A 27,304-nucleotide genomic window follows, 5' to 3' on the forward strand; every position below is an offset into this window, starting at 1 on the left:
CTCGAGTGTAAGCCTGCTGGCTACCAGAGCCAGGTGATCAAGAGGTGTCCCCTGGGTGGCAGACACAAATTCAGGGCACTGGATGAGTGTGTAAGCTCCTTTCCAAGAGGTATCAGCAACCTAAATCCAGGACCCCTAGCAGTATGGTAATTTAGATGACTGTCCCTCAGGCTGATGCCTTAAGATAAGCAGGTAAACATTTTTCCCAGAAGGTCTGGGCTCTTTTCAGCTGACTGCCCCTGTGCTGGGCCCTGGGGCAAGTGAGTCTGTGTCTGTGAGCCCTCTGAGAGCTGTTTCTCAGTTCACTGTAGCCTGTCCGCCACCTGGACACAAGGCCCATTGGCTTTCAAAACGACGTTTGTGGGCTCATTTCTCATGGGCAAGACCTAAAAGTTGGGGTATCTAATGTGGGGTTCAAATCCTTCATTCCTCAGGGAGAAACTCAGGCTTGTAAGCACCCTCCCAAGTGCAAATCATTGTGCTGGGGATGAGGGTTATGGCAAGAGTGTGTCTCAGCCTCTCCCACCCGCTTCCATGTAGGTTAGTTTTGTCATTCACCTGACTTGTAGGAGTTGCTCAGCCAGCTTTGCTGTTTTGCTTCCAGAGGAAAATGTTCCATATGTAGCTGTAGATTTGGCGTGTTCTTGGGAAGTTAGTTTAGAATCCTCCTCTGTTGCCATCTTGACCCTGAGCTCCCATTACTCAGTTTTCTTGAACCCACTAGCCTAGTGGGAAATAAAACAAAACACTTGTAGTTAAGAACTAGAAAAGGAAAACCTATTTACAAGTGCTTTTAACAAATGGAGAAGAGTTAGCCTTACCCCTTTCCTTTCTCTGTCTCGTACCAGAAACAATAACAAGGAAGGTAAAGATTAATTTAAGAAATAAAAATAGAATTTTTCATTTTCAAGATTTTCAAGTTGGTATGATATTTAGACTTTGCTTCTTAAAAGTTAACTTTCTTCATAAATTTATGATGTGTTTTTTGTGTATTTTATATGTAAGTATACTTTGAGGTAAAGTTGTTTGAGCTGACTAGTTTACAGCCCATTTCATAATCTCAGTTAGGATGTACATACCTCTTGTTATTCCTTGTTATAATAACTTGTTTTCCACACACAAAATGAATGGTTAAGGGTCACTTAGTACCAAACTTTATTTAAAGTCATGAAAAGTTTATGTGTTTTTTTCATACTTTCATCAAGTTGGATTACGTCATTAACATTGCTGTTATTTCTGAGATCTCTAGAATAGTTTTTCTCTTTTAGAGAAATATACCTTAGCCTTTGTTTTTGCCATTGCTTGGTGATCTCACTATCAATTAACTTTTCCACAATTGATTAGTTTGCTTTGAATTGGTTTTAGGTTCCCTGTAATACTGGTAGTTGTTTAGATGAATCTGAACTATAACACAGGCCTAGCATTTGCCAACATGATATCCTTCCCTTCTAGACCACAAGTGTGATAGAGCTTGTGTTTACACACGGGTCCCTCTACAGGGTGTCACAGAGTATTTGGACAGATCCTCTCCAGTCAAGAAGTCATTGATGCATTTGAGAAAGGAAAAGCTTTTGTCAAGTACTGTCATCAACGAAGCATAAATATTTACACAATTCCGGAAGGACAGGACACCAGTCATCCAACCAAATAACAGACTCATGGTGTGCTTTGTTGCTGGTTGCAGTATTACAACTATTTGTCAAAAATTCTCTATCTCACTTTAATACAAAAGAAACAAAGAAAATCAGTCTTTGCCAAATACCCCTCTTCTGAGTAAGAATAATTCACTTCCTGATCCTCTTTGCCATCTGTTTTGTAAAATGTTTCTGTGTGGCAGAGATCGGAAAACCAAAAATTGCATTTTAGTCATCCTTGCAGCTAGGGTTCTAGATACAGGCAGGGTTTACCCAATGAGATCCACTCGTGCTATGTGCAGAGGATGGAAGTGGTTGGAAGCCACTAGCCCACTTCATTGCCGTTTGCTGTGGGCAGTCACAGCAGGACGGCTGGGTCTTTCTGAATGGGCGCTCACTGCCTGGTTGCTGCCCTGGACCCGCCCCGCAGCATTTGCAGAGGTGGCCCAATCCTTCTTACTCCTCCATCATGACAGGAGACGCAGCTCCTCTCATTTGTGAGTTGCTCATTGTTACTCTGACGGTCATTCCTGGAGGCTATTGCTTCCTTGTTTGGAGTCACTTTCTGCTTCACATAGCTAGGTTCCTGTTTCTTGTCACTCTGTCCTGACTGATACTCTCTCAGGAAAGACAGAGAAAAGAGCAGCTGCAGTGTATTTAAGGTAAGTCAGAAAATTTCCATTATAAGTTTGAAAGCATTTCCAAGAAACTAGGCCACTGAAGTTCAAACTTTGTTGTAGGCTTCAGCCCCTTGTGGATGGGTGATAACTGATCAATTGTGCTGATAGGAAGTCTGGCAGGATGTAACAAGAAGAGCCCTGAAAGTCAGGCAGGAATACACAGTCTAGTGGGGTCCCAGTTAGAGCTATAGTTTCCAGACAGACTTGCTAAAGAAAGGGAGCAAAATCAAAGAAGAACCTTAACCCTTAGATAAAGATAAAGGTCCCAGAGTGGTCACTGGAAGATTAGTGTCCCGTGCCTGGGAAGGAAACCCATGCCAAGCTAAAGGGGGCAGACAGACACAAGCGTAGTGTGCAGCCTTTGGAAGGCAACAGTCCTGAGGTCTTGCATCGATTTCACTTCCTGACTGTGTAACCTTCAGCATTTTCCCTAGTCTGAGCCTCAGTCTCCACAACCATAAAGTGGAGAGATTAGTACCTTGTTTATAGGGTTGTTTCATTAAAGTATGCAAAGTACCTATAGTGTCTGGCACATAACACATGTTCAAAAGTGGCAATAAACTATTACTTCCTCAGCTTTTAATAGTGAACTGTTGTTCACTATTAAAGAATAAAATATGAGAATTGAAACAGAAGAAAGCAAAATAGGGAAATTGCAAGATAGAGAGCCAGAGGGCCAATGTTGTCTCATAGGCCCCGAGGCACAGGGAAAAGGAGACATTCTCCTGTGGTGACGAGAAAGGAAATAAAGTTTTCTGGAGCCATGAAGAATGTGAGGCAGGGCCCCCCGCTGCATCAGCACTGGGTGACTGTGAAAACACATGGCTGCTCTCAGCGGTGGAGGTGTGCATAGTGGTTTCTGTTATAATTCTTTCTTTTCTCTCAAAACTTGCCAAAACCTTTCTTTTGAGGTGAAACGCTCCAGTATTTTTTATGGCTCAAACTGATTATTTGAAGTAGCATTGGAAGACAGTATTGACATATTTGTTATTAGAATGTGAGGAGGTGGGAGAAGAGATACAAAAGTATAAGATGCCGCTGGTATGAAGTTAACCATATTGGATTGTCCACACACAGCATTTAAAAAGCAGCTGCATTTTTTTTTTCATTGAAATTCAGAAAGTGAAAGAGTTTCGTGGTGAGGGATTTTATGCTCTTGTTATCATTCTTAGTATGGACGATACTGAGTAAAACACATGTAATGTGAACTTCCTGAGCATAGCAACTATATTTTCTGCTTACCTGTGCCGGCGCGACTTAGTGTGCGCTGTCTGCGTCCACAGCCTGCACACGTGGTTTCTGCAGCACAAAAACAGCGTGTCAGTTTAATCAGTCGGACTGTTGGTCTTTTCAGTGAAACTCAAGCAACTTGTTTTGCCATGCGAATCCAACTTGTTTGTGTGCAGACAAATCTACAATCTTCTAATTTATTTGTTATCATTTCAAAAAACCATGTCCAAATAGCATAATATCTATATGATTATCATAAGCTTTTTAAGTGTGAACTCAGCTATACTTTTAGGAGTGACTATGTTCCATAAAGTTCGATCTCCATTGAAGCCATTCTTCTATAAGAAAGTTTTCTCTGGTCAGCCAGCAGAAGATATGAAAAGTACAATGGCTCAGAAGTATCACGCTCCTTGGGGAAGCCATGAGCTCCAGATACTTCAGGAGATTCAGCAAGCAGTGCAGGTGATACGATTCAACTGTGAGGTCCGACTTAGTCCAGCATGAAGTTTCACGCAGATATTCGAACTGACTAGGAATCGGAAAATAAGGCACTACTGTCGCTCCGTGAGGGCCCTAAGTACCCGGTTACCGGCACTGTTTGGATCATTGACTCCGCTAGGACCGCAGGGGAATGCCATAAAGTCTACTCCACTCTTGAGGGCCAGCCCCACTTAAAACCCTGTGCTGCTTAAAGACAGCAAGTTCAAGTCCTCAGGAGAAGTTCTCACCAATGACTTCAAGTTCCCCCTGGTGGACACAATTGAGCTCTCCCTTTCACAAGCTAAGGCTTATCTCTGGCATGCTGGCAGCACTAGTCCACTATTTCCCTCAAACTACTGCCTGTTTCATAGACTGTTGTGATATGGAGCACTTTAGTCAGAATCCCACAGAACCTGAAATCATCATTTTAAGCAGGAACCTCTACCATTTTCTCCTCTAGGCTTCTACCATGGCCCCCTCCCAGCGTACTGGTGGCCAACACACCTGACATGAATCCACGGGTCTCCCCCCGTCAGTCTGCACAATAGGAGGGCTGGCTACAGGCTGCCCCGGTGGTGCTGCGATCACCTGTTAGCTGTAGCCTGGGCCCTCGTGCCCGCGGATGGGCCTCTGCAGTCCCTGCTTTCCTAATCCACCGCGGCAGGGGCAGTGCCGCCACCCTGAGGGCACTCCTTCCGGGTCCCCCGGCCCCTTCCTTCGCTCTCGTTTTCGGGGTTTCTTATCGCTTTTCTCTTTCAACTCTCCAATCCATTCTAAAATCCATTTTGCATTTCATATTACATTAATATCTAAAATTTGTTGCTTTCACTTAAGTCTGCCCTGCTTGACATTTTCACTTAAACTTTATGTCCATTAAAAGTAAAGTTTGCAGAATACATATACCATTATTAAAGCTGTAATCTGATTTGAGATTAAATAATAACAATAATAGTAATGTATATTTGGTACTGCCTGCATTCTAGACACTGCATTAAGTACTTTACAAAGATAATATGAAATAATGGTTAAAAACATCAATTTAATATCAGCCAACATAGATTTAAATTCCAGCTTGGCCATTTTACTACCTTTGTAATGTAGACAAATTAATATTTTAAAAGTCTTCAATTTTCCACCCATAAAATGGAAATACTGCTAGAACATACCCCTGGGAAATTTTGAGATGGAAACTAAGATAGCGCACTAAAACTCTTGGAGACTGTCTGGCATTTAGTAAACAAGAAATTCAGCAGGAGGTGTGCTAGATACTAGAATTTCTTTTCTCATTTAATGAGATCGATCCCTGTAATCCCATTTCCAGGCTGAGGGAACTACAGCTCAGAAAGGCTAAGTAAATTACCCAGGATCTCGCAGCTGGTAATCGCCTGAAGAGGCACTTACTCCCAGATCTGACTACCGATCCTGGGCTCTGACTCAGCGTGCTGGCAGTTCTTGTCTCACTGGTAAATCTGATGACCTCTCAACCATGTATACTCTTTCTCCCCGTGAGAGCAGCACAGCCTTCCTCAGGGTGCTGGGCTCAGGAGAAAATGCAACAAGCCCACGCCTCCCACTTACAAAGTGCTCCTCTCTCTTAACAGCTACTGAGTGTTAAGAGCTATTATTTCCCTAATTGGTAAAGGAAGGACAAATAGGATTCCTCAGGATGGGTGCCTCACAGGAAATTCTTGCTTATTGGGAAAGAACAAAAGGCAAGCTCATAGAAGACCTTTGAGCAGGTGACGTAGTTTTGTGTAAGTCACATTTTAACTCTGAAAGAAAACTCCGGAAATCTTTAGGAAAAGATGTGAAGAATGATTGCTCCCTGGGGCAGAAGAGGACTCTGAATCTCTGCGGTGTGTCGTCACAGCAGGATGCCTGCTGATCTTTCCCTCCGGAGCTGGGAGCCGGTGGATCCTCTGACTCTGCTCTCTCCTCACATCCAGCACCATTGGTCACTGTACCCCTTTTAACCCCACTCCTATTTCTCATATCTTAATAGTCTCCAACCACACTGCTGAACCCATCATTTCTACACCCCCAACCTTCTTAAAATTCTTGTTTCCAACTGAAGTCAAGTCTCCTGGCTTGGCAGTCAAGGACACCAGGACCTGTCTCTAGCAGTGACTGTCCAGTTCTCTCTTCCCCAATCGTGCCCCATGCTCTGGCCTCACTCTGCCTTTACATCTATTATTACCTTCACCTGGAGGTCTCTGTCACCCTTCCACATGTTCGAGTGAGTCCTGACTGCAAGGTACACTTCCAAGGCCATTGTCTTAATAATGACCCCGGTCCCTGGTTTCTGGTTCCTAAATGTCATTTCTTCCACCCATGAGCTTCTCACATTTATACCTTCCTATAATTTTTATGGCACTGTAGAGGAGAAAAAATAATTTCCTCCACTCATCTTCGATTCTCTAGCTTGGGGCTCTGAATCAGATTGGCCAAAGACAGGTTAACAGGAGAAAAACAAATGGAAGTTTATTCATATTTTCATCTTGAATGTACACAGGGTAGCACCCAACAATGAGTAACCCAAAGGGGTGATTAGAACTGAGGTTTATTTCAAGCCAGAGGTAAATGGGCAAGGGAGGCATTTGAGGGACAGAGACCAGGGAGAATATGGTAAATACTGTTTAGTACTATTTGTCATGCAGATTTAAGTTGGTGCCTTTTCTGCTGATAGGGGTTGTTAAGAGTCCTCTTCCTGATACTGAAAAGGGAGACCCCTTTACAAATGGAAATTGCCCTGTTTTGAGAGGTTTTGTTTGTTTGTTTGTTTGTTTCTGCGCATTCTCAACAGTCTTTAACTCAAAATGACCCATAAGCCACTTGGGGTGGCGAAAACGGTTGCCTTCAGCATGCACACTTCGTTGTCTGCAAACGCCTCGTCTAACAGGACTGTATCTGGTTGGTACTGACAGATTAAAGTTGGGATCTTTACCCTTTCTGCCTCAACGAGAGAGACACTTTAAAACAGGAAAAACAGGAAAAAATGCACGTGGTCCACCTCTTTTAGGGGAGTCGAGGTGGGGGTCCACTCCACAAACACTGACTCATCATTCTACCCTCTGGAGAAGAAAGCAGTTGGAATTACTAAAAGCTGCTTTACTTAACAAAGATTTGTGTGACTAGGTGGCTCCATGGTCCTTAGAAAGAAAGCAGAACTTTTCTCTCTCTTAATTTAAAGTAACAGCAGGCCCAGGATGGTGAGTTGGCAGAAGCTCATGTCCCCCTGCCCCACCCGCAGAAGCCGCTGAATGGGAGCAGGCTGTGCTGCCCCAGCATGCACCTCTTTGGTATAGGAATTGTTTTGGGCTGATTATTTTTGAGAAACAGGAGAATCTTTGAAAACAGAGAAGCAGTTGCCCTTTTGTTAGGGATTATAAGGGCCAAGAGAGATGTCAGGGTATCTCCCTCTTTGTACAGGGAGAGAGCCATGACCCTCTATCAACAGAAACTCTTGTCCAGTCAACCATTTTTTTCTTTTTTTTCTCTGGGGGGTGGAGTGGGGGAAGAGAGTTTATTTTATACATTAATTGTATAGTAATTGAGAAAAATGTTGTCAGGAGGCAGAGCTAGGAGGAGCCACCTGGAAGCTGGATGCTGCAGCTGGATGCAGAGGAAGGGCCTGGGTATCTAAGAACAGTCTCCCTGGGGGAAACCACCATAAGACAAGCCATTTAGAACAGCTAAGAAATAGAAAAGGCTTTTCTAGAATGCACTGTAGCAAAGATAGCTTCCTCTTTATCTTTTGTCTTTCAGAGTGCTCCTATGAAAGGATGCCTTAGTGTCCATGCGAACTGGGGAAACTGTACATTTGATGAGATTAAATTTTATATACAACTAGTAATTGTCCAGCTTTGTTGTACATTTCCAAGCAAGAGGAAAGTTCAACATGAGAAAACAGCCTATGATACATTTGTGACACAGTGCAGGTGGGGATGGGAAGGGAAGCTCCCAGCCACATGGGGGAAGAGAGAGAGCCTTCTGAAAGGTTGTGTCCCTCCAGAATCCAAGCTGGGTGGGAGTCAGGCAACAGCATCAAACCAAACCTGTCCTGCGGATGGCCCCAGGGGGGGTGGCCATCTTCCTTGTTCACAGGCACAAGCCCGAGAGGCCAGGCCTCCTCTGTGGACTGGAGCAGGTGTGCCTCTAGTTCGCCTCACCAAGCAGTCCATGCTGTCTCAACAGCTTGTTAAGTCTTTTGATCTCCTGTTCCTTCTCAGAGCAGCTGAACTCCAGGTGTTGGATCTTGGCGGCCAGTTGTATATTTATCCGTTTTAACCTTAACAGTTGCCGTTCGGAGCGTGTCTTAACCAAGATAATTATCCTGTTGATGATCCTGGCCACGCGCCACAGTTGGAACAGATGAGCAGGCCCAGAGCCTCAAACCCACGCTCCCGGAACAGGAGGATGATGTCCAGGACGAATGAAACCACGATGACGATGGAGTCCAGGATTTCAAACTTGCAGTGGAAAAATTCCAAGCGGAAAACAAATATTTTAAAGGCAATCTCCATCACAAAGATGGTCAAGATGACTATGCTCACACAGTGGAGCGCCCTGGTGGTGTAGTTATTCTTTCCGGCTGGATGATCTTCAGGTCCAGGATGAGCTCGGCCAACACCAGAAGGGTGTCCAGAACGACCAGCCAAATGATGATGACCTGAAACCTGTGGGAGCTGTAGAGCTTCCTCAGTGTGGCCCTGAAAGCTTGGGCGGGGAAGCAGGGGCCATATTTGGAACAGCAGCTCTGCCCTCCTCACCCGAGGCAGGTGTTTGTGGCAGCTGCTCCTCCTCTTCCTCTTCCTCCTTTTCATTCTCCCATTTCTTGTAGTTGACGTTCCAGGCATGGTAGTCATCGCCAACAATGGTGAAGTGCTTCAGGAACTTGCTCATCTCTTGGGGGGAGCCACCTTGGCCCTGCTAGTGAGTGTCTCTTTGTCCGAGGTAGCCATTTTCATGCTGTCTCTGGATCTGGGTTTAAGTTATGGCTCTGCCTCCTTTGTGGAAAAGGCAACTATTAAGTCTGCATAACAAACGTTACCCTTGTTGCCATGTTTTGTCTGATAACCTCTGATAAATGGCTTCCCTCCTCAATGTTTTCTTTTGACTTTAGCTGGAGATGATATTTAATGTGATTGGTTAGGCTATTTTGGGTAGTTTTACTCAGTTTCCCTGGATACCTTCCAAGTACACAGGAAGTACACATGTTGTTAAATTTCTGTTTATTTTTCTCCTGTTAGTCATTTATGAGAAAATTGGTCCAGACAAAGGGAACAGTGTATTGAAGACATACTTCCTAGACAGATCAAGTAAGATATTATAAGGGCATAAAGTATTACAGTGATAAAGATTTTGAATGTATTTTTTTAACAAGTATCGACTGTGTGAATACACTGAATGAGAGATAGGACATTGAATAAAGATACAAAAAGTTCCTGCTCTCCTGAAACATACAATCAGGTGAGAAGGACACACCCTGAGCTTGCAATTACAGATGTGATGAGGACCACCGGATAGGGTAGCATGGGTTATGTAGCAAGTACATTTCACCCAGCCTAGAAGGACTGGGGGAGTCCTTTCTGAGGAAATAACATTTAAACCAGGCTTTAAAAGATAAGTAGGCATTTCTTGGGTGAAGGGTTGAAGGCTCAAGGGACTGACTAAGAAGAAGGGCCAGCCCAGGTCTGTTGGTGGGGGTTCTTTGGAGTTGGGAACAGGTATATCTGTTACTTCAGAGAAAGAAGTTATAGGGGTAAACGGGCAGTTTTTGTCTGAGCATTAGTAAAGGTGGTATTGAGACATTAAACACCAAACAAAAGCTATAAATTGTTAGTCAGGGCTGAGTAAAGAAAGGAGTTGAACCTCATGGGCCAAATGTACTGGAAACTTTGCTTTAGGAATTAGTAAGCCTTCTTCTCCTTGTCATCGGGTTAATATTCAATACTTAATCTCCCTCTTCTACCTCTGAAAGCATCTATTAACATCCATTAACAACACATTTAGTTCTTTCCCAAATTGCTGTCATTAGGGCAATTGCATTCTTCTCCTTTGGGGAAGGTATCTCTTTTCACTCCAAGTTGAAAATTCCTTTGGGGAAAAATAGAGCAGATTTTATAAGAACTAAAGTATGTCACAAAACAGTCACAGCTTTTCCCCCAAAGTGTTCAAAAATAATTTTGAACTCCAAACATTTCTTATTTTCCCTTGCGCACAATATTGGACATGCATGAGAGCAAGAAGAAGGTTGCAAAAGGCAAAGGCACTCCTTCACTTAAAAGAACAATTCGTGGGAAAGACTAAACTGCTTGTGTTTCTAGAAGCTTTACAAAGTGATGGGAAGTCCATGTAATTCTTAATCATGGTTTTACCACTGTGGCACTAGATTGGATTATCAAAATACTTTAGTTTTACAGTTTCAGAAATGGCTGTTTTAATTATATTTTTTATGACAAAACAAAAGGTCCCATGATCTCTGGAGCATACAAGTATGTGAAAGTTGTATTGGGGGGATCCAGAGATAGTCACCCCAAGCTGTGCTTCTGTGGTACACGGACTGTTTGGACTTGAGCTGCAGGCCCAGAGGAAACATCTGCCCTCCCTTGAACCCAGAAGAACTTGAATTAGGGGCCTTGCCCATAATGGGAGAGGATCCGATGACCTTTTCTGACCCATCTATAGGGCGGGACAAACTTCTATTTACTAAACATCTACACTTCTTATTCTGCAATGAGCCGCCAAGGCACCTTCCCTCATCTCTCGCTCCAGATGCCTTACATATCCAAGTTCCCCTTTCTGTCTCCGAACTGCTCCTGAATGTGGGGTCTCTAACTCATGAATGCGGGGTTCCCATACATATGGATGTATTAAGTCTGGATATTTTTACTTGCTAATCTGCTCCATGTCTATTTGACTATTAGACCAGCCAAAAGAAGGTAGAGGAGATTGTGTTCCCACATATTATAACAGCACAGCGGAATGCAGATTGTAGCAGTAATATAGAAAAATCCTGAGCCCAGGGTGGATGAAAAAGGGACCACATACCAAACTGACAAGCTCAGGGGAGGCCAGCTGGCGGACCTTGCTGACTCAGAGACCAAAAGTGACCACACTGGATGGTCTGAACGTAACATTTCCTAACTAAACAGAGAGTCATGGCAGGTAGTCACATCTAGGTCTGTAGCTTCCTTGACAAAAGTCAATCTTTACCTTAATTAAGCCTATCTATTGTCCTTTTGCATCTAAGATAACATACCCTTGGGATGTCAGAGTGGTAATCGCCTCAGAACCCCTCATTGTACCTTGTTCCCCAAATACCACCTCTATGTGATGTAAATGCTCATTTTTAATGATCCCGTACCCACCAACATAAAAGAAGTCTCTGTCTCTCCATTTTTCTCTTTATTCAATCTCAGAGATTCTCCCCACTTTGCTTTCTCCCACTTCCCTAATCTACCACCAATGAATTTCACGCAACCGCCCTTAGGTCTCCTCCTTTGAGTCTAATGTACAATTAGGCTGTAAAACTGCCATTCGCCAGAGCATTTTCACAACTTGTTGAGATTGTGCTTCCTGGCAGTTGTCATCAGTTTGGCTGGAACAAACACATAAAAATTCTCTACAGGTTTGGATGTTTCTTACCTCCACACCACTGTCATCTTCTCTGTTTAACTTTCCTATCTTCCCTGGCAGTCCTGGTTACTGTCTGTACTCAGCCCTTCAGTTCAGCAATTGCAGTTCATTGTAATTACTGTCCACATGCCTGCCTCCTTCACTGAACTGATAGGCTCAAAGGCAGCAAGTGTTTTGTCTTTCTAACTGAGGTAGGAGATAGTCACGAGTGAGGAAATTCTGGAGGCGCCCCAAGGCTAAGACAAAGGACATCAGTACAGGACAGAGACCCTGTTCTAAGACCCATTGTCCCCACTTTCTGCAAAAGCACAGGCTCATGGTGAATCGTGACTGCACCTGTGCAGAAGATGCGACACAACCCCTGCTTCATTATAATAGCATTATAATAAATTAGCATTGTGGGACCCCCTCCCACAGTGGGCACTCAAGGAAAATCATGGGGGACTGCATGTGCTATAGCTTAAAAGTAATATAACTACGTGTACATGCACAATAAAAGCCCACCAAAACTAGCCAGGAGATATCTGTCCTACAAGAATAGAATCCCTCCAGCCCCTGAGGGTCAGTCTCTGCTCGAAGTTGTCCCATCCCCATGTTCTGTGGGGCACACTATCACTTAATAAATCTGCTCACTCTCTCTGCTACAAACTCTGTGTGTTCAGTTCAGTTCATTGTTCACAATCACTAAGAACCTGGTTACCTGGGACCGCCTGCACTATAACCACAGGACTATAGATATAGTAGATACTCAAAATATCTGCAGGAGAAAATATGAATAAAGTTATTAAGACATACAATTGAGGTTATCAAAGATTGGGCCTTTTTCTTAATAATATGTATACAACTTCAAAGGGGTTACTCATTTAGAAAGACTCCTACCCCTGCAACTAAGCTAACACCCAAATATCCCCTCGGCCACTTTGACACCTAGTTCTTGTAAATGTTTTCCTTCCTTCCATGTATTCACACTCATAATCCACCGAGTCTAAGACACACAGCCATGTTTCAGCATCTGGGATTCATCAGGCTGGTTCTGTTAATCAAAGTTCTGGAGATCAGTTCCAGATGTTGCCTAATGAAAGCTACATAAGCATTGTTCACATTTTTAACTACAATCAGAACCAACTTCCCATATCTTGAAAGTAACAATTTGTATAGATAGGAGTTCACTCTGCTATTTTTAAAAATTAACTCTCAACTAATACAGAGATAGGCTGATATATTTGCCATAGAAGGAAATGAATATTTAAAAAAATCAAGAGATATTTTAGAAACCACACATTTAATCACCTTAGCTCAAAGACCCATAGAAAGGAAAGAAAAATTAATACTGTCTAAGTGTCTATATGTGCTGGTATAGGAGAGAAAAATAATTTTCTCCCCTTCTAGGGTTTTGGTCTAGGTTTTCCCCCCTACCTTCTCCATCATAAAGTATAGATTAACAGGAGAAAAACAGAGGTTTAATAGCATGTATACCTCCTGTATCCAGGACATCTGAGTAACTTCTCAAAGTCATCTAACCAATCACCTATAACCTTAAATACCATCTCCAGCTAAAGACAAAAGGAGATGGGGGGATGGGGAGCAACCAGTTAGGGGAGATTATCAAGCAAGGTACAGTAAGGGTAGAGTTGTTATGCAGATTTAAGTTGATGCTTTCTCCATTGACAAGCAATTCTCGGTTGCCATTCTTCTTTTCCTCCCACAGGGAGGGAGACAAACCCAAAAGTGGAGGTTTCCCTTATAAGTGTAAATGTCTCTTACAGAAGGGACAACTTCTGCATTGTTCTCACAGCTTCTCCTGTGTCCGTTTCTTTCTTTCTTTTTTTTTTTGTTTAAATAACCAGCTCAAGATAATCCTTGAGCCAAAGAGGCATGTTTTGGGGTGGCATATTCTGCTTTCTCTACTGGACACCATAATGGGTAATTCCACATGTACTATCTTGCTTAATTGATTTAATTCTTGTAATAACTGAGTATAATAGAAATAATCTCCATTATATACAAGCAAACACAGGCTCTTAAGAGTTTAATTACAATGTTGAAAATCAAATGTTTATTGTCAAAACTGAGATTACAGTCATTTTTCTCACTACAAATTTAGCATTCTTTCCACATGCTGTCTTTTTCTGTAATCTTAGATAATATGGGCCAGAAGGATGAATTTGGGGAAAGGAAAATATTAGTATACCAATCCTGAAATTTGTTTTCCCAAGGAAGTCCATAAATATAAAACCTATGTCCTCTTTTCAGATATAATTTAGTATTTCATGTTGTCCATTCTTAATGAAAATGAGTAGTTTAATTATGTGATAGGTAATATAACCGGATTTTTATAAACCTCAAAAAAGTCTGGCAAATAGGGAAAATAAAGTGAATCAATCCAATTCCAGTACTGGATGCTTTATAATAAGCACATTATAACTCAGAAATGCTTCAGGGTTCTAGAAGAACCCTACGTTCTATCAAAGAAAGGCAAGGTCTAACTTCCCATGTGAGCAGAACTATAGGATATATGTTCTAAATGGTCCTTCTATGGGAATGCAAATTGATCCTGCATAATTATTGAAAGGATAAAGTCAGCCCCATTTGCTATGGTGGCACCATTTGCCTAGCAGGCCTATGACCTTGTTAAACACGACCACCATTTTACTCTTCTGAGCCTAGGTCCCCAAGACTGAAAATTCCTGGAAGTAGGAATAGGACTAACTGCTCCCTACAGCCACAGGCAGAAGATAACACTGGAACAAACTGCAGCCTCAGGTTACAATGCCCCAACAGCCCAGGGGCCACACTAAAGCAACCCCCACCCTTTTTAATCCAATTATAATTCAATAAATGCTCAAAGATCCCACCCACCAATACTGGTGTATCTCTCCACACGATGCCCCTCCTTTGTTGGAGAGTGAATAAAACCTTTTTCTCCACACTTTTTCCTCTGTGAATTCTTCAAGCCCACGCCACCAACCACCCTAAAAATTATAACACACTTGCTTTTTTAAAGCAGAGTTGGGGTCAATATAAAATTTAGGAAATCTCCAAAGATGAAGATGTGGAAAAGAGAAAGTGGGTAAGAAGACAAAGAACAGTGAGATAAACTCTGAATAGTGCCAGTGAACAAATAAAAATGTCAAGATTTCCACCTTGAATTTATTTTTGTGTGTGGTGTAAGTTTGTGATTAAGTTTCATTTTTGTGCATGAAGCTGTCCAGATCTCCCAACACCATTAGTTGAAGAGGCTATTTTTACTCCATTTTATGCTTCTTCCCCATTTGTCAAATATTAATTGACTATAAAGTCTTGAGTTTATTTCTGGGCTCTCTGTTCTGTTGTTCCATTGGTGTATGTGCCTGTTTTTATGCCAGTACCAGGCTGTTTTAATTACAGTGGCCTTGTAATACAGTTTGATATCAGGTATTGTGATTCCTCCTGCTTTGTTCTTCTTTCTCAAAATTGCTGCAGCTATTCAGGGTTGTTTATGGTTCCATATAAATTTCTGAAGTGTTTGTTCTATATCTGTGAAATATGTCATTGGTACTGTAATAGGGATTGCATTGAATCTATAAATCGTTTTGGGTAGTATGGCCCTTTTGATGATGTTAGTTCTTCCAATCCATGAGCATGGTACATGCTTCCAATTGTTTGTGTCTTCCTTAATTTCTTTCTTCAGTGTTGTATAGTTTTCAGAAATGGCATTAAAATGAAAAGAGAACCAACTATATGGGAAAACATATTTGCCAATGATACCTCAGACAAGGATTTGATCTTCTAAATATATAAAGAACTCACATGACTCCACTCCAGGAAGACAAAAAAAAAACAATTAAAAAATGGGCAAAAGATTTGAACAGACACTTCTCCAAGGAGGACATACAGAGGGCCCAGAGACATATGAAAAGATACTCAGTATCACTAGCCATCAGAGAGATGCAAATTAAAACCCCAGTGAGATGCCACCTCACACCAGTCAGAATGGCCATCATAAACAAATCAACAAGCAAGTGTTGGAGAGGAGGCAGAGAAAAGGGAACCCTAGTGCACTGTTGGTGGGAATGCAGATTGGTGCAGCCACTGTGGAAAACAATATGGAATTTCCTCAGAAAACTAACAGTAGAACTGCCTTTTGACCCAGCAATTCCACTGTTGGGATTATACCCTAAGAACCCTGAAACACCAATCCAAAAGAACCTATGCACCCCAATGTTCATAGCAGCACAATTTACAATAGCCAAGTGCTGGAAGCAACCTAAGTGCCCATCAGCAAATGAGTGGATCAAAAAACTATGGTACATTTACACAATGGAATTCTACGCAGCAGAGAGAAAGAAGGAGCTTATACCCTTTGGCGACAGCATGGATGGAACTGGAGAGCATTATGCTAAGTGAAATAAGCCAGGTGGTGAGGGACAAATACCATATGATCTCACCTTTAAGTGGAACATAATAAACAAAAGAAAAAAGCAAACAAAATATAACCAGAGACATTGAAATTAAGAACAATTTAACAATAGCCAGAGGGGAGGGGGAAAGGGGACAGTGGGGAGAAGAGTTTTGAGGAACTACTATGAAGGACACATGGAGAAAACCAAGGGGGAGGGTGCAAGCAAGGGAGGAAAGTGGGATTGGCTGGGGAAGGGGGGGAGTTGTGGGGAGAAAATACAGACAACTGTAATTGAACAACAATAAAGTAATATTTTTTAAAAAGTCAAGATTTCCACATCCGAATAGCAGTGCTGGGCTCAGCAGACCCCGAGGCCATTCTGTAAGGTGAGAATGCTGAATAAAGAAGGATGCTCCACAGGCACTAGTGTGGTTGCAGATACACGTGCCCTTGGCTCCACAGGATGGGACGCCAGTCAAACCCTATGTGACAGAAAGCCACACTACATTAGAACTTCAGAATTCTCAAAAATTGTGTAATTAAAATAAACTCACAATGACTTTTTAAAAATCACTTAACAATAAATGAAATGGGCCATGTGGAAGAAAATGGGCCACCTACCAACCTGACGAGCTGAGGGGAGATCTACATGGTGGCCTTTGAAAAACTATACTTTCGGGGATCATTTCTATAGTTCATTACTAAAAATAAAATGAAAATAATAATTAAATGATTAATAACTTCTCTGTTAGTAAAGAAAAGACATAAAAATACTAGATCTACACCCTCTCATAGAGTCTCTATTAGCCACACATTGCTACTTACCCTTAAAGAAAATGAAGTTAAAAATTCAGTTTCTCAATCACACTAGCTACATTTCTGATGCTCAGTAGCCACAATCTAGTTTGTAAGACAAAAGTCACTACAAATATGGCAAGAAACTAAAATCTCTATTAACAAATGATTATGTACATAGAAACCCAAAGAATCCACAAACAAAATATTAGATGGTGTTTATCAAGGTGACTGAATATAACAATATTTAAAAAAATGTGCCAATGTACACCAGTTACAAATTTAGAAGACAATTAAAAAAATGTATTTATAATATAAGAATATATAAATAGAATGAAATATATAGTTTAAAAGATGATATGCAAAATGCTAAGGAAGAAAAGCTTAAATCTTTATTGAAAGCACTTTTTAAAACATAAATATAAAAAGAGAAATAGACCATGTTCAAGGATGGGATAACTCAGTATCATTAAAATGTCAGTTTTAAAATTTAACTTTAAATTTTAAAGAGGTAATCAAACTTTAACATGGTTTTGAGGAACTTGACAAGTTAATTCAAAAAATTATTTGAAAAAGCAAAGGCCCTGACGAGTTAATTCTAAAATTTATTTGAAAGCAAAGGCCCAATAATGGGTAAAGCATAACTGAAGAAGGATAAGGCACACAAGACTGTGTGACCACACACCAAGTTTCATTATAAAGTTGTGTCAGGAACATAGTGTGAATTAAGTCAAGGAGAGACCAACTGGCCACCGGAATAGCATACTCAATAGAGTAGAGAGCCCGGAAATAGACCTACACATAACAGAACTTGACAACAACCAAGACGGTGTTACTGATCACTGGAGGAAGGACCTAAGCTAATAATATAAACAATGTAATTTACATTTTGGTCACATGATACATATATAAAAATTTCAGGTAGATTAAAAACTTAAGTCCAAAGGGAAACTTTTTAAACTTTTATGAGAAAATATAGAAGATAATTTTTATGCTCTTGAAATAGGGAAAATGTTAACCTTAAATGAAAAAAAATTGCTAAACTTAACTACATTAATAAGAAGAATTTCTATTTATCAAAAGACATCATAAAGAAAGGAAAATACAAACTATTTGCAACATTTAGATTCATAGGATTAGTATCTATCAAGTATAATTACTCTTATGAATCAGCAAGAAAAAGACAAACCCCACCCCCAACTCAAAAAAATGAAAAAACTAACAAATGACTAAACAGGCTTTTCAAATGAAAGAAAATAGTAATGACTTAGCCTCATAGTAATCAGAGAAGTGAAAATTAAGGTCACGATATTATTTTATTTGTGTTATATTTAAGAATTAAAATTCTGAAACTATCTATTGTTGGAAAGGAAGTAGAGTGATTAAAAATATATACAAGCTCCAAGGGGTGTATAATTTGGAACATCTAATTTGGAAAACAATTATTTTGTAAATCTTAACATGAATTTACCTATAACCTGGAAATATTACTGCTAGAAATAAAATCTAGAGAAACCTGCGTGTGAGTCCCAGAAGGTACGTGCAAAAATTGTACAATTAAAAGTAATTGATTAAAATGATGGAATAATTTTGTTTTTAAGATTTTACTTATTTATTTTTAGAGAGAGGGGAAGGGAGGGGAAAGAGGGGCAGAAACATCGATATGAGAAACATCAATCAGTTGCCTCTCACAGGCACCCTGGCCCAGGATTGAACACAACCCAGGCATGTGCCCTGACCAGAACTGAACCTCAGACCTTTCGCTTTGTAGAACGATGCCCAACCAACTGAGCCACACCAGTCAGGTCATAATGGAATAATTTTAAACATCAGGTAACAAAATTCTATTGACAGAAAAATGGATAAATTAATTATGGCATAGTCACAGAATTTATATAGCTGTGAAAAAAAATGAACTATAGCTACTGTCAATAAGATGGATGAATTATAGGACTAATATTGAGAGAAAATAGGTAAATTGAAGAAAATTACATATTATGTATTTATGTAACATATGATATGTACATATTAAATTGTGATTACCTAATCACATGCTATAAATTTTACAAACAGCTTTTTATTTTATTTAGGGATTGCTACATATATGGAGATTTTGTTTTAGAAGGAAAAGGAATAATAAATCAGTTACTTCTAGAAGCAAGGAAGTAGAGGAGTAAAATTTTGGAGGAATACACACATAACTCAATCGTGTTGATAATGTTCTGGCTTTTAATCTAAACAGCGGGTTTACCAGTGTTGGTGTTAGTATGCCCCATAGAGTTGTTTCAGTTATTTATATGTACTGAATATCACATAACACTTTAATCAGAGCTTTTGTGCATTATTTGATGAACCCCATAATTTGCTTTGCTAAAAATGGTAAGAAGGGTACATTACATAGATTATAGCATGTATGAGTAAACACAAGAAGAAGAAAAGAATGGATTTGGTGCCAGATAGATCTGGATTGGAATTTTGTTCTAACACTTGCTAGCTTGAGCTGTATCACCTTGACTAAGATATTTAAGATGTCAATATCAGTTTCCTTCAACAATATTTAGTATAGGCCTACTATGTGCTAAGCATTATTCAGGGTGCTAGAGATACAGAGGTGAGCACAAACAGGCACCCCGTCCAGGTGCTGCAGGCGTGTTTGTACGGGAGGTTACGCAGGAGCCCAGACTGACTAACCACTCACGGGCCACAGTTCTTGGTGGGAGACCTTTGTCGGTGCCCTCTTAGGTGAATGTCTGTGAAATTATTTTATAGACCTTTTATACCTTGCCATACGCCAACCTTCCAACACTCCTGGGAATGCATGAGAGGCAGAAAAGGACATATGATATCAAACTCTATTAATGTAAGGTATCACCTAGTTTGTTTAGAGGCAGCTCTTTTGTCAATCTATCAAATTTCTCATGGTGTGAGGCTGGGTCAATTAGTATATAAGAGGCTGACTCTGTAGGAGTCTTCATTGTAACTTTATCCAATGCTAATGAGCCTTGATTGCCTTAGCTGTGTGCTTTTCCCATGTATACTCGCTTGCTTTAACTTCCCCCAGTGTCACCAGAAAGAGAATTCATTTCCTCCCATCTTACTTGTGCAGACATCAGAATCATAACTTTCCCCTTCCTAATTGCCTATCCCGCTTTCTCTACAGCAGAGATGTCAAACTAATTTTCATCAGGGCCACATCAGCCTCACAGTTGCCTTCAAAGGGCTGAATGTAACTTTAGGACTGTATAAATGTAACTACTCCTTAACTAGGGGCAAGGAGCTCGGCGCTACTGCTGGCTAGCAGGCCGGATAAGGTAGTGGGCCGGATAAAACAAGGTGAAGGTCCAGATTCAGCCGTGGGCCTTGTGTTTGCCATCTGTGCCCTACAGTCTCCTTCCTTCTCTTTTTTCTGTGCTCCCTCTGAGCTCCTGGCTACCCAAGCAGCCCTGGAGCTACTGTCACTAATCTGGTAAGTTTACCAATAACCACCTATCCCGAAGTAACAGTTGCATCAAAGGGGCATATGGCCAGTTTGAGAGCAGAAAAGGTTTCCATGCTCATATAAGAAGAACCTAAGAGAAAAAGACAATGAAAATCAGATAACAGTATGGTTACTATGAAAACGAAATTTGTGTTTGGGGTATTCATAGAGATGTGATAAAAAGCCCGCATATTTAGCAAAAATATATAGTTTATATGTCATGCAAAGAACTTTCCTGAAACCAACAATATAGGGAAAAAAGCATAAAAACAATGATTATTAAATTGTTAGCATCTTAAAAGACTATAAAGAAGAAGAGGAATAAAAAATAAGTCAAACATTTGCACAAGTCATACTTGGGAAACTTCCTACAACTGTGAGCAAAGCAACGACAACAAAATGAGACAAATACATAATGAGATAGTTACTGATGGAAAAGTATGAACAAAAAAGCAAGAGATGAGATCATAACCATTTATAATTCCTAGGGAAAGTGGCTGAGACAATGAATACGTAGCAGAATTCTGTCAACCCAAAACTCGGTGACACTGACCTTCCCCAAAACACATTCCTCATTCTAAAACACCCCAAAGTATTAAAAAAAAAAAAAAGTCATCAGACCACAGAGGAGATTTTAAATGTTAAATGTTGTTTTTCAAAATTTTTTTTGTTTCTGTTTTTGCCTCTGGCAATATCTGTATCAGAAACAGAAAGTCTTGCCCTATTCACAAACAAAAAACACATAAGCAAAAAAGAACACCACTCTAATTTTATCCCATTACAACATCTTTCTAAGCAGTTGATGATTTCCAATCCATGGGATTAGGAGATCCTGGAACTTGTGGCTGCTAGATGTACCTGCTTTGAGCTACCTCTCCACAGCAGATCTGGAAACATACATCTGCCATAGGTGTCTCGGGTTTCTTTAGAATCCTATTAGAATAAATAGGATTCTGAGGACAAGCAAGAGTCAAAATTCTGGAAAGCATTGGATCTGGATGCCAGGTACCGCTCTATCGAGAAACTGAGATGAATTTTAGCCTGCATGAAAATTATTTACATGAGCTACTTTTTCTAGCACCAAATAATGTATCTTCATGCAAATAATGCTTTGCTCCAACGTGTGCATTCTTTATTCTTTGTCTCACTCTGCACAAATGAATCCCGGAAAACATTCATTTAATTGGAATAGCACTTCATTCCTTTTGCTGTTCTCACAAGTCCTAATGGTGTCTTGCAGACACAGTTTTCACCCCTCCATACAGAGTATAATCTTCCACTAGGATGAACAGAAGGGGCACCTTACATCTGGGCCGTGTGTGGTTGCAGATTTCTGTAAAAGGACACGGGAAAAACAAAAACAAAAGTCAGGTCACAAACCCCTTTCTCAAGGGCAGATGCAGATCGGTCCTGCTGTGGGTGCCGGCAGAAAGCCAGACCTGGAATAAGAGAAGCCATATGTATGTGTTTGGGAAAAAGCTGCCTATGTAAGTAGGGATTTTCCCCCAAATAATGAAGTTAACTTTTTGATGACTTTTGGAGGATGATGAAAATGTACTGGTCAGACTACAAAAATTTAAAAACAGTTCCCAAATACTTGGAGGTAATTTTTTTAAAAAAGAAGGAACAGCATGATAAAAGGGCCACAGCCTTCATCAAGACTGATTAATGCAAAGGGGGCAGCCACGGTATTTAAAGGTTCACCAGTTTCCCTACACTTAAGTGCAGCTGAAACTTGTTCCCACATATTTTTAATCCATGTCCAAAAGAAGAAAGCTCTCTGACCAAATAGGAGGGGGCTCATAAAACTGCCCACCCTCATCCCCTTCCTGATCTTCATTTGTGCTTAAAGATGATAAAAAACAAGTGAGTGATTCCAGGGTTACTATTAGAAACCATTTTTTATACAAGTCAGTGCAGGTCAAGAAGATTGATCCTAACATTTCCAGGCTGGGAAGAGTCTTTCCAAACAAGTGATTCTCAACTGGGAGCAATTTGTCCCCTAGGGAACATGTGGCATGCCCAGAGACAACTGGAGCGAGGGCGGGGGGTGGGGGGTGCTACTGGCATGCAGTGGGTACAGGCCAGGGATGCTACAAAACATCCTATAATGCACGGGACGGCCCCTGACAAGAAAGCATTCCTGCCCAAAATATCAAGTGCAGCAGAGGCTGAGAAATGTAAATGTACCTTGGATCATCCCAATCTGTGAGGAAGCACAGTCTTACTGATTTCTGACCTTGGAGTTCCTCACTGTAAGTAGCCCTTTGGAGCCACATTCCCCCTCCTGTGTATGCATCCAATTGGTGGGGCATCTTTTCCTATTTGTGAGCTGGGAGATCTTCCTTGTAAGCAATTATTTGGCACCTGTAGCCCTACTCCTCTCTTCTAGCAGACTTGACTCTCAGATCCTGGCCTGCTTTGTCCTTAAAAGAAAGACAAAGGAGCAGTGGGGGGGTCTAGAACTATACTAGCTGTTGTTCCTTGGCTTTTCTCAGCCCATCTATAATATTCTAAATTAAGTGAAGTGACATTTGGAATTTGCTTCCACCTCTGAGCTAAGCAGTATGTTTGACAATGACTATAAATAAAATAAATTTTGAGGATAGCTTAGATATTTGAGTTCCATTTCATAGTATACGACTATATGTGTGAACTCCCGGATTGATATATTTAATCAAGGAAACAACTGCAATACCATATACTAAAAACAAAAGATGTTAAAACTTTCCACTATTCAAAAATACTTAAATTCATTTTTAAAAAATATTGCAAAGTGGCCAACGTCCTTTTCTTGAAAAGAAAAAATACATTCTGGGATGATGTACTTCATTAATTTTGGTGTTAAAGTAACAGTGGATATAGGTAGTGTCTGTGTATGTTTTTCATCTGTCTGTAATAATCGTCCTTAGCAAATTAGTAGGCTAGAAACTCTGCTGGTTCTCCAGTTATTTGTCTGAAGTTTCACTGGTACATGAAACCAAAAAGTCTGGCATCACTTTCCTAGCCTAACAGACAACCAACAGTTGACAACCAAATAATCATGGTCTTTGCTTAAGCAACTCCAGTGGAGAGGAATCTACCGTTTTCTGAGGAAGACCGTGTCATAGTTGGCCAGTCCCGTTGGAAAGTTCTTTATGTTGGGGTGAAACAACATTTGTAATTCTCCCTGCAATTTTTTGGCTCCTGGCTCTTGTGCTACCCTTTAGGCTACAACGAATGAGCCAAATCCCTCTTCTACAGAAAAGCAATAACAACGATGGTTACCATGCTCGCCCTGAACTTTGTCCTCCCTAAGCCAAGCATTTGCTGGTGCTGTATGAGACACAACTTGGAGTACTTCTCATAATTGTACTCATTGTTCTCGAAACACCGTCCGGTTTCTACGAAACGGAGCAGCATAAGTTTTGACTGACGCAAGGTGAGACACTACTATCATTTTTCTGTTTTAGACATTTCACTCACACTGTTCAGCTTTATGAAAAATTAGATGTGTTGGCAGGCCTTAGTAGTATTGGTACATGAAACTGTAGTCAAATCAAATCATGGATATTTAAACAAATTCTTCATTTAACCCACATGCCCCCTACTGTGTATACATCCAGTTGGTGGGATTGCTATTTGATTCAAGGTTAGGGTTTTTTTCATTCAATTCTTCTATATTTTATCTTGTTATGCTCAGCACATTGTTTCACCCTGCTGAGATTTGTAAAAATATTTTTCTTACAAAAATATTTCAAACATATGGAAAATTAGAGAGGCTAACAAAATGAAAGCCCACGTGACCAAGCCCAGATACAATAAATATTAGCATTATACTACAGTTTCTTTAGGTTATTATTTTTTTAAGAAAGCCAAACATTAAATAGAATTGCAGCCCAGCTGATGGCTCTGAAATCCTATTACCTTCCCTCTGTCCTCCCAAAGATGCTATGTACAATTCTCATCCCAGATTTATACCCCTACTCCTACATGGCAGATAGCTATCGACCACACGTACAGTTAAATATTTAATATGTTATTCTAGACTATGAATCATCCTATAACTTGCTTTTTTGCTCAGCTCTTGTTTCTGACAGGTATTCTTGTTGAAACATGAAGTGTCGGTTCTTCCATTCTCACTTGTGCATTTCCCCACTCTCCCATTTTCTCCATTTCAATCAATGCTCATGTGAGCACCCTTAAACACACCATCTTATGTGCATGTGTAATAGAGGCTCTATGATAACATCTAGATGTAAAATTTTATAGTTACAAATCATCACTTTTAATAATATCGTCCAATTGCTTTTTAAATCAATAGTACTAATTTATGTTCCCACCAATAGTGACCAAGAGTTTGCATCACTCCACATACCTGGCAGTACTTAGTGTTATGGGTTGAACTGTGCCGACCTCCAAAATACAGGGAAAAAAAGGTGGAAATTCATATTGAAGTCCTAACCACCAATATGTCAACTAGGATCTTATTTGAAAATCAGTCATTGCAGATGAAATTAATTAAAATGACGTCATATTGCAGTGGGCTGGGCCCCTAATCCAATGATTAGTGTCCTTATATAGGGGAAACTGGATAAAGAGATGTACACACAGGGAGAACAACATGTGAGATTAAAGGCAGACAGGGATTGGGGTGATGCAGCAGAAGCCGAGGAATGCCAACAAAGCTTCAGATATAGGAGAGAACATGCAACAGATTCTCCCTCACACCTCCCAGAAGAAGCCACCACCTTCTTCTTGGGCTTTTACGCTACAGAGCTATGAAACAATAAATCTTTGTTTGTTGTTCAAAGTCCCCAGTTTGTGGCACTTTGTTATGCCAGCTGTGTAACCTGAATCTCATAATAAAGAAACATCAGACAAAATGAAGTTGGGGGACATTCTACAGAATAACTGACCTGAACACTTCAAAATGCCAGTCGTGACTGACAAAGAAATTGCTAATGAACAGTTCCAGATTAAAGGAGGCTAAAGAAACAAAAACTAGGTATAATGCATGATTGTAGTTTAGATCCTGGACTAGGAGGGAACAATGCTGTAGAGGTCATGACTCAGGCAAAGGCAAAAGCAGCAGAGTATTATAAGCAACTTCACAATAACGTTTTAAAATCTCGATAGCCCTGGCCGGGTGGCTCAGTTGGCTGCAGCAGCACCCCATACACTGAAAGGTTGCAGGTTCCATTGCCTAGATTGCAGGTTTGATCCCTGGTTGAGGCTGGTACAGAAGGCAACCGATCGATATTTCTCTGTCACCCTGATGTCCCTCTGTCTCTGACTTCCCCTTCTTCTCTCTCTAAAAGGTCAGTGGATGTATCCTCAGGCGAGGATAAATAAATAAATGAAATAAAACCTAGATAAACAAAATGTGGTACATTCATACAATGGAATATTATTTAGCCATAAAAAGAATAAAGTACTGATACATGCTACAACATGAATGAACCTTGGAGGCATATGCTAAGTGAAAGAAGTCAGACATAAAAAACAAACATGTATAATCCGTTTACCGGTATATGAATGTCCAGAAGAGGCAAATCTGTAGAGACAGGAAGCGTTTGGTGTTTGCCGGGGCTGAGGGCACCAGGCAGCGAGAGTAACTGCTGAATAGATGCTGGGTTTCCTGTGGGGGAGGAGGACGTTTAGAACCACACACAGGCAACGGTGTGTCAGCTTCGAGGCTATTCTAACCACCACCCAGCGATACATTTTAAAGCCGATACATTTTACGGTGAATGAATTATATCTCATGAAAAATATGTCAAGGTAATTTGCAACATAATGAGGAAAAAAATAATGTAACTGCCTTCACAGAAACAAAAATAATTAGAGATTTTTTCAGATTTATGTATGAGAAAAACTCAGTCACAAACTAGAAAGGAAAGAAACCTCCTTCACTTGCTGAAGTTTACATTCACATGCACACAAAACCCCAACGATGATAAATCACACACTTAGTGGAACCTTTAAGAGTTATTCCATTTTAAAGGATAAGTATGTTCACCAACAATGGAGTCATTTAATATAGTATCAGAACTCCTGGCCAAAATTGTAAAGTATGATAAAAATAATGATGATGATGATGATGAAGGAGGAGGAGAAGAAGAAATAGTAGTAAGGTATAAGGCTTGGAAGGGAAGATATAAAATATTATTTGTAGATAACATGATTATCTACTTAGACAAATGAACTAAATGAACAAACAATAAGAATTAGTAAGACTTCAGCAAGATTGCCAGAGGCAACATCAATATACAAAAACCAGTGGCATTCTCTAACCAAACCAACTGGAAAATACAATTAAAAAGGTATCTTTTGAATAGCAACAAACTTTTAAAGTCCCTGAGAATTATCATTATGAGCAATATGTAAAGCTCCATTGTTTTAAATGTTGAACTTTACTAACATATGATAATTACCTGAATATAAATAAAATATAATAGTACTGTGGATGAGTCCACATAACATTATAAAGATACCAGTTCTCTCCAATTTCATCTATAAGCTCAACTGAATCCCCCCAAATATCCATTTGGAATGTTTAAAAAAACAGCAAACATATCCCAAAATTCACAAGGACAAATGGAAGTGTACAGATCACCAAGGGGACCTATATTTAAAAAAGCAGAGATGAACACTTGCCATTCCCATTATTGCAATAACCAGTAAGTAGACAAATGGACAACAAGAGAAAGAGATGGATCAAAAGACAAAGCTTGAGACAGGTCCATGGACACATAGGAACTTAATTCATAATGAAGATGGCACCATACACTAATGTATTAAAGGAAAGAAAAGATTGTTTGCTCAAAGTTTTGGGAATGTTATTGAATGTATTGGGAAGTTCAATATAAGAGGAAAATTAAAATTAGCTCTCATTCATTAATATAATTTTCAAAGATGGAATCATGGTTTATAAAATACCTACATATAAAAGTTATGAAACTAACTGTAGAAAATGTGAGGAAAAAACCCTTTGCATATTTTCCAC

At 40.2% G+C, this 27,304-nt stretch overlaps 1 long non-coding RNA gene and 1 pseudogene across 1 annotated transcript in view; both read right to left on the bottom strand.

The window, feature by feature from the left end:
• Nucleotides 1-591: 591 nt before the first annotated feature.
• The window catches only part of LOC139441100 (uncharacterized), a 169,369-nt gene continuing 142,656 nt past the window's right edge, over nucleotides 592-27,304 (bottom strand). Inside the window, exons 2-3 of the long non-coding RNA XR_011651510.1 lie at nucleotides 3,557-3,613; nucleotides 592-725 (exon numbers count right to left, since the gene is read on the bottom strand). This is a non-coding gene — a long non-coding RNA (uncharacterized lncRNA). The remainder of the gene's footprint in view (nucleotides 726-3,556; nucleotides 3,614-27,304) is intronic.
• LOC112315336 (voltage-gated hydrogen channel 1 pseudogene) lies at nucleotides 8,180-8,985 on the bottom strand (annotated as a pseudogene).

Source organism: Desmodus rotundus, chromosome 8 (genome assembly GCF_022682495.2).
Source record: "Desmodus rotundus isolate HL8 chromosome 8, HLdesRot8A.1, whole genome shotgun sequence".
Classification (NCBI taxonomy): Eukaryota; Metazoa; Chordata; class Mammalia; order Chiroptera; family Phyllostomidae; genus Desmodus; species Desmodus rotundus.